Consider the following 12679-nt stretch of genomic DNA (forward strand, 5'->3'; position numbering starts at 1 on the left):
GCACATACTCTTTGCTTCTTGCTTACATTCCCTGGTAACCTAGAGAGGTTCTTTGTTCTGTAACAATTAAAAAGTCAATTTAAAATCACAAAACAAAGACTCTCCCAATGCTTTATTATGGGGTTACTTTTCATAGGAAGGTTTGGGTTGAAAGGGACCCTGAATATCACCAAGTTTCAAACCCCCTGCCATGGGCAGGGACACTTTCCACTAAATCTTGCAGTGCTGCCCTCTCTTCTTCTGCTTCTTGCATTCAAGCTGGTTTTGTTTTATATTATTTGTGACATTTCATTAAGTTTCATTTATTGTTCTGAGGCACTTATTTGCTCAGCATTCTCAAGTGGCTTCCTTCAGCTACATCTTATCTATACGGTATCACTAGTTCTGTCAGAGCAGTTCCTGCTAAACAGGAGTATTTCACAGGGCAGTGTACATTTAACAGGATAACAACAGTGCGAAAACGGTCAATTGAATTTTGGTTCCATAAAGCACCAAGAATCACACCCCACTGACTGCATTTTACCTGGACCATTCTTGACTTCAGCAGGCCAAGTCTGATTGATACTATTATCATTTCCTGCCAGCCAGACCTTGAGGTCTAGTACATTACTGAAAAGGAGAGACTGTTGCAGGCCAGGTTCTTCCAGACAATTCAGCTGATTTTCAGATGCTGTTCCAAACCCTGTTTCCTTGACTACCACAAGAACCAAAACAACATGAGACCATTTTGTTTGTTGTCCTATATAATTCCAGATAGCATTTACAGCATCAAGTTGGAGAAATTTCAAGTCCCTCCTGAGTTTCTTTCTTACTAAAATCTTACTGTTCCTCCTCACAGCCATCTTCCACTAAACATGCATGAGAAAATTCCTGCTCAGCTCCAGCATTCCCTCACATCAGACAATAGTTCTAACTCCTGTTTCAAATACTTAGCTTCATAAAAGAGATAGTGTGTTTAGCTGGGGATTGCAAGGTGTGTTTTGTTTTTCTTTGGGTTGGGTACTTTAAGTTGTAGGGTTTGTTTTTGTTTGTTTGTTTTGTTGGGGTTTTTTTAGCATTTAACAGCAAGGAGAGTTTTTGCATGTTTCTGCAATGTTTAATGTTATTATTACATCTACTATGTTAGTAGATAGTAATAGTATCCACTACGTTGCTACTTGCACATTTTTGTCTAAATTGTCAAATCCAGCAGGACATTTCAAACTTGATTTCAAGAGCTACAAAACCATCTTACCACAGAGAGACCTATCAGAATGAAATGCTGATTTTACGCAGCAAGATGTCATTATAATAGCTTAATTCTGTGATCCTCTGAAAAAGAGGATGAGGTGGGAGAGTCAGATTATTCAAAAAAACCCCACAAAATAATTACTTAAAGGATTTATTTTTTTATAGGTTCATAATTCTCTAGAGCATAAAATCTGTTCCACTACCTAGGTCAACACAGCACATATATGTACAGACACTGATCTAGCGGACAGATTTTACAACTACCACCTGACTCAGATTTTGAAGGGAAACAGTAAGCAAGAGCAACCAAGACAGTGGGAAAAGTTATAGCCTGTCAGCTAAAAACAACGTAATCTTTCCCAAATCATCTAAGAACAAAGCAGTTTCAAGTTCCTACACAGAAAAAAAAAAAAACAGCGTTTTTCAGATGCTCCCCAGGGAAGAATGCAGTAGAGGAAGCTGTTGCAGCATGCCTGAATGCCGCAGGAAGTGCTCTGCTGAGCACAAAAGAGAAAAATTCATGAGCATTCCCACCTTCCTCAAAGCTGGGGCCAGAGCTCAGAGGAATGCTGAGAGCACCCTGGAGAGTCCTCACCCTCACACAGCTGGACCCAGATCTGCCTCCCACATAACCACATGAACATACATGGTAGGAAGCAAGTATCCAAATCCCAGCTCTTGCCCAGTATCAGGGCTCCCATCTAATACTCCCTTAACCTAGGAAAAAAGAAAACCCCAAACCCACAAGAGGCGAGGGCAGAGGCTCGCTCCCCCTACAGAACCAGTTGCTGAACCTGCCTTACACTTTCCCAGTCCTCCCCAGGCTTCTGCCAATCAGCCCTGACCTCAGACACATACGGCCCCACTTCTGTGAGGATGCAGCTCACAAAAGCAGATCATCTCACACTTACAAAGAAAAACACAAGATCTCTCCACATATAAGGCAACCCATATCCTCATGCATTTTCACAAGTCAATTTTTCAGGGAGCTGAAGAAAACCCTTCCTGCACAGGACTCCCCAAAGAGTGGGCTCAATTCAGACCCAGTTAGTTGTGAGGCACCAGACTCCCCACAAGGCTGGCAGACAAGGCACAGGGCCTTCAGGAGCTCTGCACCCTTCCAGAAAGGAAGCTGAAATTTAGGCCAGATGTGCGGGCCACTGACTTCAGACCACTCTCAGACACCAGGCCTATATCTTAACAGTTCCCATGCTACTTTCCTGAAGTCTTTCTTCCTCATTTAAATATTCACTAGTTAATGCAGGTTTTTCTTTCTCCATGCAGCAGATGTTTTAATTTCTCTCATCACATCTTCTGGGCTGTAATTCAGTGGAGAGGCAATAAAACACCAAGAGTTACGGCCAGATGAAGCTCACCAGCAGACGAAAATGAAGACTGAAGACACAATGAAAAAAAAAAAGGGCACAGTGTCCCTACAACAACTGTTCTGAGCTGTAGAATTTCTGTGTTAGGCTACACTCTAATGTCTGCAGCTGCTCAGAGTAGTTCAGTCTACCAGAGGGTTTGGCAAAAATGGCCAGACAGTGCTGATAGGTTTCTTGGTAGTGGAGTGAAAGCTTCCCATGCATATTTGAGATCCATTTACCATATGATTCAATCTCTTTACAATTAGTAAAGTTTCTCACACAAAGGAAATGGAAGATTTGAAGAAATCATGTTAAAAATAGCAAAAACGCTACCCTCCAGAGAGAGACACACTCGGGAACTCTCCCAACAGTGTATGCAGACTCCTTGAGAATGCTTAAATAACATCTCATGCCTGAGAACTAGTGGGAAAAAAAAGCATAGAGGGACGTTATTTGATGTTGATAAATTAACATCCAGAGTGTAAAATACAGCTCCAGAGAAAAACCAGGAGTCCATTTACTAAATCAGTCAGTTACTGTTCCTTAACTGATTTCTTTTTCACACCAATATAGAAAATTTCACAGAACAGCACATGCATTTAATCAGGAAGAATAAGCATTACAGGGAAACAATATAAACAGAAACCTGAGAGCTCCAAACCCAAACCTGAACACTAGGGCCAAGTTTGCTAGGAACACATGGGCTCCTGAATACGTACCATCTAGGAAGCCTAAGCAACCAACAGCAGGTATTACAAAGCTATTCTGATACCAAAGACAGAATTCCTTTACCCAGCCCTTTCCTGGGTTTGTTCATTTGTTTCCCCACCTCCTCCATACGATTGGGGAAAATTATTTGAAGTTTTAGGGGAAGAAAATAAGACAAAACATACTGTCTTTGTAGTAAGGTAACAGGCAATGCTTAACCATGTTCAGCAGGCAGCATGGATCTACCAGGACAAAAGGCAGTATGAAAATGCCACAGTCCCTTTTTCCAAACTTCTGGTAATTTTCCTTTCTTCCAATCTCCTCCACCTCCATACAATTTGCTCAGCACACAGGAGCTACTCTTTCTTACCAGACACATCCCACAGACACTGTCAGAATCTTCTTCCTCTTGCCAATTATAGTCGAAGACTGAAGACTGTTGCGCTCAGTTTCACAGCACTCATCATGTTAGACAGCCTGCAACACCATCTTTTACTCTGCCCCTTGTGCACCCCTGCCTTTTCTGTTAACTTTTTAGAAAAGACCACTTTAGCCACATTTAGCATTGAGGATGCTACTCACAAAAGCAGCTGCATTCTGGCAGCTGACATGGAGAGCAGATGACAATGTCTCTAAGAGACAGCTTAGCCTCTGTTGAAAGTAGCTCCAGTATGGGAAAGGAGAAGTGTTAAAAGTACCTGCTTCCCAAACCGACTTCCTGATAAATCATCTGTATCTTTCATCAGGGTATTAATGAAATACTTAATAGTCCCATCTAAACTTATGAATTCTTGTGTCCTCCCAAATCGCTGCTTACTGATTGGAACACTCAACTGGAGTTTGACAACACATTCTCCAGCTTATACACCTTCCTTCTGTGCGTGCACACAAGAGCCTCCTAAAATCTCACAAGGGATATATTAGTACCAACGTAGGAAAAGCTCTTTTCCAAAACCTCTGGATTACATAGATCTTTTTACCAAGGACCCAGGCATTTCCAAGTCACTATTTCTAAAACACATGTTCAAGAATTAGCACTGTCAAGATACACATTTTCATTCTCTCACAGTCACCCGGCAACAAACCTCAAAATAGACTCTCAGTTCTTAACCTAACGCTGCAATTGTGTAAAGGCTGTTTTGTGGCTAAACACCATTATACTGTGTCAAGTCCCACCAGAAGCCAAAGTGATTTCCCAAGAAACAGAGTATTTAATGTCTGAAACTAGAGTGTTCCTCAAAAAATAGACTGACTTCTCTTCTCGATGCTTGTTTTTGGTATCTTGCCTGAGGACAAAGAAAGCAGAAGTCTTCCAGGCACTGGGAAAAGTCCTGAATTATGACGCTGGACCTCCTTCTCCCCCATTTTTCTTCCCAGGCTTTATCAGAAAGTAGGGTGGAGGTGTTTGCTTATATCAAATTCCATGTTCTACTTTCATAGTCCTGCCTCCACAAGCATCCAAATGTAAAACCCTCAACACAAATCACAGCAACCTAGTTATTGCACATCAAAGCTGTCACTGTCACTCATTCTCAGGGGAGAAGAGACAACCAGACAGTTGACATTTACTCTTCAGCTCACAGCATAAACAGAAATCAAATCACAACATCTCTTCTGCTGCTCTGGTAAGGCACTGATCCCACACTACCCTGCAACAACCACACTAATAGGCCTAGATTCCAACTGCACCTGTGTTTTCCTCTTAACAGCTGTACTTTATGAAGTTACCTCTTACTGGTCTTTTTAAATGCCTCATCACAATGAAAGTCACCCCAGTGTGTAGAACACGCTCCAACAAGAGCATTGCTCTGTTACAGAGGCAGATTGTGACCACATACCTTCTTATTCAAAGGCACATATCTCTGCCAATTACAGAAATTGCTTGCACTGAAAAGCAAAGAAACATTCAAAGCTCTCTTTTAACACAATTAGAGAAGTTTGAAAGTAAGAAGCTGTCATCATGTGGCAGGCCAAAACTACATCGGCTAATGTTACGTGTTCCGAAGACCACTGCTTGGAAACTTCTAATCCCAGTCTAGCACATTTACTGGCAACAGATTTCCAGTCTAGACTCTGCAAAAAGCTCCCAGAAAAGGAGTTTTTCCATAACAATCCATTCTGAGAGGAGACCATGTGGCTGCAGATAGAAAATTTAGACATACCAAGTGATTTGCTCTTCTCAGTAAAAGAGAAGAGTTAAAAAACTCTTTAACCAAGTTAAAACTTGGTTAAAAGCAAGTTTCATGGCAATGGGAACTTGACATGGAAAGCCTCTTGAGCAACAAGACCATAGCAAGTTTCTGCCTAGAAGTGCAAAATGCATGCACAGACAGGGCCATACTGCAGTAAAGGAGACCTCCAGGGCTGCAGTGGCTGAGAGAAACAGCAAGGAGGGTTTTGCAATAGGTGCAGATAATATTGTCTGCAGATACATAGGCATCAAGAGGAAAAGGCATACAGTACGACACCGCCTTCCTGAAACAACAGAACAGACTGCCATCACTGCAAATTTTAAATTTTAGGAAGTGGATTTAAGCCTTCTTTTAAATGCTTCCTCAGTCTGCTTATGGTTGTCAAGCAACCTTTGGAGGAAGCCAGCTTCAGTGTCTGTTCATGGATTTCCAAACATTACTCAGTTGCTCTGTTAGAGTAACCTCATGTTACTCAGTTGTCATGGGAATTTTGCAGCTCTCCTTCAGTAATACATTGCCTACAAATTTAAGCAGCAGTACTAAATCACTTTCAGATTGTTAAACACACTGGGCAAAATTTTCAGCAGCATTTGCATGACTTGAGACATCTTCTCCCAGCTGATTACCAGTGGGACACGAGCACTATGGAAAATTTCATTTGATGGTAACATACCTGACATCAAAGCCAGCCCACCAGGTATCTTCCTAATTTAAAGAAGATGTGATACCGTTTTTCTTTGTTATTTACTTGCTTAGCTGCTGTATCACTTTATAAAGACCTGTTCAAGCTGACAAAAGAACAAACAATTTAGTGGAATCTAAACTATACCATCAAGAAATGAGAAATTTCTGACACATGCTTTATTTATTTTACTAAGACCCTTTCCTGGCACTCTGCCCCATCTCCTTTCTTTCTCCTCGTGCACTCTTGCTGCTTGTAACACAGCATCCCATTACTTCATATAGCTATTTCCTTTCCATATTTGCCTCTATTTTTTTGCTGACAGGAACAAAAGAAAGAACAACTTTATTATTATAAGGATCTATTTGAAAATCAGTATCTCCCTTGCCTCCCTGCATTTAGAATTGCATCGTATATTGCCCTGCTTTCTCCCCTCTCAATACATCAGAGGCAAATTAATTCAGTTCCCAACATCTGACACAAAGCACTTGCAATGAGGGATATAGCGGTAAAGTCTTATGTCTTCAATTATTTTTACTGAATTGCCTCTTCTTTTAAAATTTGCAGTCTTGTAAGAAGTACATTTGAAAAAAGCCACAAGTTTGCTACTAGCTATTTCCAAGTAATTAAATTCATTAATCCAAACAGGGAGCAAGGGAAATAAAACTACTTTCTCCTTCATGCTTTTTCCCCTCCTCTTACTCCATAATAATTATAAATGCTCTTAACTCACAAAATATTATGACCAGTGCTTATTCATTCTGGGTTTTGCTGTCCTTATCTTTCTTTCGCAAGCCTTAAAACAGTAATTGCCCTGAAATTGAAAAGAATAAGAGGGTTTTCCCCACAGTAAACCTAAAACTTCATCAGCCTCTCAGAAACAAGGCTGTTTGTTGCTTCTTGCATTCTTTAGTTCTTAGGTCTTTGGCTCACAGTATTCAGATCTAGTTTTACTTTTTCTGCAGCCCGCTTCCACCATGATATAGAATATTTCATTTCAATCATCACTACAACAAAAGGAGTTTTGAAAAGAGGATGCAGAAACTCACACAGCCCAAGACCAGACACACGGAGATGCACAGGAGCTAAACTGAACTGTAAATTCAAAAGCCTGTACAATTAGAGCTGGTTGCACAGCAACTCAGTGACTAACTTCCCAAGGAGACAGATGGTCTGTTTGCATAGCTGTGTGTGCTGGTGCATCTGCAGAAACAGGAAAAAGGAGAGGACAAGACAGAATGACCGCAGCTTTCTGTCCAGCACAGGGCACCCAGAAGCTCCACTTTTCCCTTGTGCAGGTTCAGTTGAACACCTAATGTTCAAGAAATTCCATCCTTATTGAGGTGCCATTCACGGAAATAAGTAGATTAGAACAAGCCTGGAAATGGGCAGAGCTCAAAATACACTGAATAAGCACACACCCATTGTCAGCAGCCACCACGCTACTGGAAGGCCTTCCACAGTTCCTGTTTTCACACAGATAAGTTAAATGACTCCTTTTCTCAGCACACAAAATACCCTGTACTGTGTTTACAGAGGAAACTACTGCTCCTCCCTGGTGCCCAGAGGGACAGCTTATCTATGGCTCAGGCCTGCCATCTCCCTCGGGGAGAGCCACAGCTGTGCAGGAGCCATGAGTCATGTGAGAAGGTCCCACTCCCAGCGGCACCCAGAGCAAGGGACACTCGGGACACATCAGCACTGCTTTGCAGAGCCACTTGGTGAACTACATCCTGTGGGGTCCCGCAAGAGAAGTCCTTATGGACACACACAAAAAATTAAGGCCTGTGAACACTTCAGCCTACATATATAATAATGTCTCCTCAATACACACCTTTCCCTGCCTATCCAACAATACAATAGACACAGCACTAGCCATACTGCTCCAGACAAAGCTCCAGGCAACCACCAGCATTTCCTACTGCACACCCTCCAACCGTGTTCGGTCAAGGTAAGGGGGTTCTGTTTTGGACACTGCAGGCCAGCTAATAATTTCAGGGCCCACACGTTTGGAGAGGTTGTACAAAGTAGTCCTGGCTCACTCTGTCAGGCAAAGAAGGCAATTCCCTTTGTTCTCTTCCCCAGGAACCAGTCAACCAATCTGTCTGGCCCGACCTGTCATTTCTATAGCTAAGGGAACTGGAGAGGAACACATGCATTTTCCACCAGAGTCCAGCATATTCAGAGCCTTAAGGCAAGTTTCCAGCACAAGTAACATCAGAAACGGAAAGTGAAGTTAGTGAAAAATGATCAGCCGAATATTTATTGATCAGAGGTGAGGGCAATGCAACAGAATTGCAAGAGTCAGAAGTTAAGTTTTACAAAATAATTTTTGTTGCTAAGCAAGAACCTATAAAAATACAATCACTTCCCAAGGAATCACCCTGAAATCCTGTGCCCTGGACACAAAGGGTTTTTTCATACTACAAGATGAGTGAAGGCAGACAATGAATAGGATGCATGTGCTGCCCATTTCCTTTGGTTGAAATACACAAGACAAACTAGTATAATGTAACTTCTTCCTGTAAGCATGACTACAGAATAATTCTCTAGAATACAGCTATGATCACAACACAGACCCTTTAACTTCTCCGTCAGGAAATTCTCAGGCAGTCACTCCAAATCAGTAAGAAAGAATGCTATCAGAAACAACTTCCTATCTGCCAGCCCACATTTAGGCCAATAAACAACCAGCTTCCTTGCAACATCAACCCACTTTTAACATGGCATGTACACCTTCATCAACTCTTCAGGATCTACGGGGGAAGGACGGGGGAAAATTGACAGAGGCAACCAGAAAGCAGCTTTTCAAGTAACAGCCAAAATACTCTCCCCTTAGAAGCCGGGGTTGTGGTAATCCCCTTTTTGAAATGCTAATGTCATTACAACCATAGCACCAGAAGACAAGCATGGGGACTGAGTGACAGAGCCTCTGCTGTGCCCTTACACAGATGATTTAAACTGAGCCTTTTGTAACTCCCCTCCCCAAAGCTCCCTGCCCGGCATCATGCTTGACAGGAGCTGCAGCTGCCATCCGACCCTCCCGAGGAGCAGGGGGGCAAAGATCAAGCTGATGAATTCATGCATGCAGGCCGGGGGCGCAGCAGCCGTGTGCTGCAGCCCTGTGGTCTCTGAACACACATGCCAGGACAAAGATGGGCTCGGGGAAGACTCGAAACAAGACAAAGCAAAAGGTCCCCGACTGCTCTCTTGCTACTGCTAAACAACTGCACAACAGTAAAAATCATTACAGTCTGTCATTAAACTGGGCACAGCACATAGCAGTGTAAGAGAGCACGGCTCAAATAAACTAATCAACATAAATACATCTATACTTCCACCCAGGGAACCAGCTCAGCCTTGGGAAGAAATTCCTCCCATGGAGAAAGCTACACCAGAGCAGTCAACTTCCCCAGCAAAAGCAACTGGAACTATTTGCTGTGATGAGATTGGAGACCACACCAGGCACCACAAGTTTCATCTTGCCATCACATGATATTTAACAATTGACAGATGGTTACCAGAGGGCTTTCTAGTTTTGTTTTCAATTCAGTTTTCATTATCTCTGATACCAGTCAGGGCAAATCAACTTCAAGTGATGATTCTGTTGTAAATACTACAGGATTTACCGCAAAAGTGTTTCCTGTAACTTACCATTTCCTACCATCCCCCACTATATGAAAAAAGAGATCATCACCACAAAACCTGAGAAGTAAATCAAGCTAAGTTTCACACCAAGTGGAATACAGGTTAACTGGAAAAGCAAACCACAAACTGAAACATTTGCCATTCACAAACACTGCTGCATTTACAGCAATTCCCACTTCACCATGAGCATAAGTGAAGCTACCCTAATCCCACAGTCAAAGCTGATCAAAGCAGGGGATAGTCCCACTGCTCTGCACTGCTGTGGCCTCACCTCGAGTGCTGGGGGCAATTTTGGGCACCACAATATAAAAAAGGTATTAAGCTATTAGAGAGCGTCCAAAGGAGGGCCATGAGGATGGTGAAGGGTCTGGAGAGGAAGCCACCTGAGGAGCACCTGAGGTCACTTGGTCTGTTCAGCCTGCAGGAAACTGAGGGGAGACCTCTTTGTGCTGTTCAGCATCCTCATGAGGGGAAATGGAGGTGCAGACACCAATCTTGTCACTCTCATGACCAGTGACAGGACTTGAGAAAATGACATGAAGTTGTGTCAGGGGAGGTTTAAGTTGGATATCAGGAAAAGGTTTTTCAAGAGGGTGTTTGGGCACTGGAACAAGCTCCCCAGGGAAGCGGTCACAGCATTAAGCCTGACAGAGTTCAAAAAGTCTTTGCAAAATGCTCTCAGGCACATGGTATGATAGTTTTGCATAGGGCCAGGAGTTGAACTTAACGCTCCTGATGAATCCTTTCCAACTCAGCATATCCTATGAGTCTATGAAATAATATGTAAGAGCCCCTCAAACCACTCCTGCTTAGGAGTTTTAACTCTTACCTATAGAGAAGTATCTACATTTAATGAGGAGGCCAGGCTCTACTGCCACAGAAAGAAGAAAGGTGACAGACCACTCCAGAAAGAGAGATGTGTTTGATTTCATTTATGCACAGTGCATGCTGGCAAGCAGCTTTGAAACCCTGGGTTCAGTGGCAGCTTTTTAGAAATAAAACCACAAAAGCTCAGATTCTGCAGGCATCCTCCCTTGGTGCTACTAACAAAAGTCAGGAGAAAAAATTCCTTCATCTGAAGCAACTAATTAAGCCAAGAGTTGAGTGGATGGAAACAGACTTAATGATAAGATGCTTTCCTGCTGTCAGAGGATGTAGAACAGACATTAATTTTCATCCTCTCAAATCCCCTCCATGGCAGCCAATGCCGCCAAGCATGAAATACTCCTGACCTGCCTCAGACAACTGGCCAGAGGTATGCAGTAAAATAGCTATGAATTTGCTCACCTTGACTGTAGTCAGAGAATGAATCTCTTCACAACACTCCTAGTTAGCAGCATATACCAATTCCTTTTTGTTTTACTAACAGCAAGAATCCAGGATGCTAAAAGGAGCCCTACCTGTGTCTCAGATAACAGGCTGCAATGCAATGTTCCTTTTCCCCCGTGCAGTCATACCACTGCCTGCCCAAAGACTCAACTCATTCATAGGATCAGCTCATGACTGGAAAGACCTGGTTAAAGTGGGACCCAAACATGACCAAGGCAATACTGACAGGAAAAATATACAACAAAAAACCAAACAAACAAGGTCAGAAAAACCCAAACCTAAAACCAACAAAACAAACTAAAAATCCAGTTCTCTGTAAAGGTGCTCCAGCCCTGAGGAGTCTCCACAGCAGGAGGCAGGTGCCAAGAGGCAGTCAGTTCTCCAGGGTGCTAAGAGGAGGCAGTGAGGCAGAACTTCTCACAGGAGCTAACCTCTTTCAGCACAGCCCACACACCACACTTCCAGTGTGTTTGGCCAGCAGAGGCATGGCTTTACGCCATCAGACAGTGATCTGGCCACCACTGCACACACCTCCTCTCCCACACAGCACAAGTGTGCTAACAGTGCCTGGCTGCCAGTCTCGGGATCTGCCTCTGTGTGTTTCACTACTGCTCCAGTGACAAAAATTTATGAGGATCCTGTACCAACAGATTGCTCAGCTGTCTCAGCACTGTACATCTTCCCTCAACTGTTCCAAAAGTGGAGTCCAGCTTACTAAATGCCATGGAGGACACAGTCACCATCAAAACATGAACTGTCAACTTGAAGAAAACATTTAAATATTTGAGAAGTAAATGCAAATATAGAGATTCAAAGTGAGAAGGCTCAAAGGTCAACCCTGCTTTGGGCAAATGGCAGTAGCATTTGCAGCAAGACTAGTTTGCTGAGAAAGGCAAAGAACTGGAGGACTAGAACACTAAAAGTGTAAAAAAACAAACTTGCCATCTTCATGGGTTTCACCAAGACTTGCTCTTAAAGGCATACTCATTGCAGCTTGTGATTATATTCAGATTTCTCAGCTTACATATGAAAAATTAGTAATTTCCTCAATTGAGAGAGAAGTGACAGCTGAACCCAAACAGGCAAATGATAAAGCTTTTACCTTTTCTTAGTATCTTACAACCTAAGTCATTTACACCAAAAAAAGTGTTTATAATGAAACCTGAAGGTTGTTCTCCAGGTGCATTCAAGTGTTACTTTTGCTAGGGAAAGCAAAATCAGTGACAAGAAGGGAAGTACTAGCTTTAGGATAATACAGACCGTTACAGATACTTGACACACTTTGCCTGTGCAAAAGAGAAGATGTGCTACAGCACAAAGCATGGCTTAGCACAATTTGTACAGTATTGGTCCTTTTCAAAAAGCACACCTGCAGGCCCAAAGCTTGAACTACTGGAGACAAGTTACACAGCAGGGACATCACCAGGGCTCTGAGTTTCAAAGATAGCTGCTCTGAAGTTACAAGAGGAATGGGTACAAGGAAACTGTTAGAAATCCACATTTCCCTTCTCCATGACAGAGAT

General features: G+C 42.7%; 1 protein-coding gene across 4 annotated transcripts in view; it reads right to left on the minus strand.

Moving 5' to 3' along the window:
* Positions 1 to 12679, minus strand: part of SUSD6 (sushi domain containing 6) — an 81353-nt gene that overhangs the window by 26368 nt on the left and 42306 nt on the right. The window lies entirely within an intron of this gene.

The sequence above is a fragment of the Chamaea fasciata genome, unplaced genomic scaffold (genome assembly GCF_029207755.1).
Source record: "Chamaea fasciata isolate MVZ Bird 193981 ecotype frontalis unplaced genomic scaffold, bChaFas1.0.hap1 SCAF_7, whole genome shotgun sequence".
Lineage (NCBI taxonomy): Eukaryota > Metazoa > Chordata > Aves > Passeriformes > Sylviidae > Chamaea > Chamaea fasciata.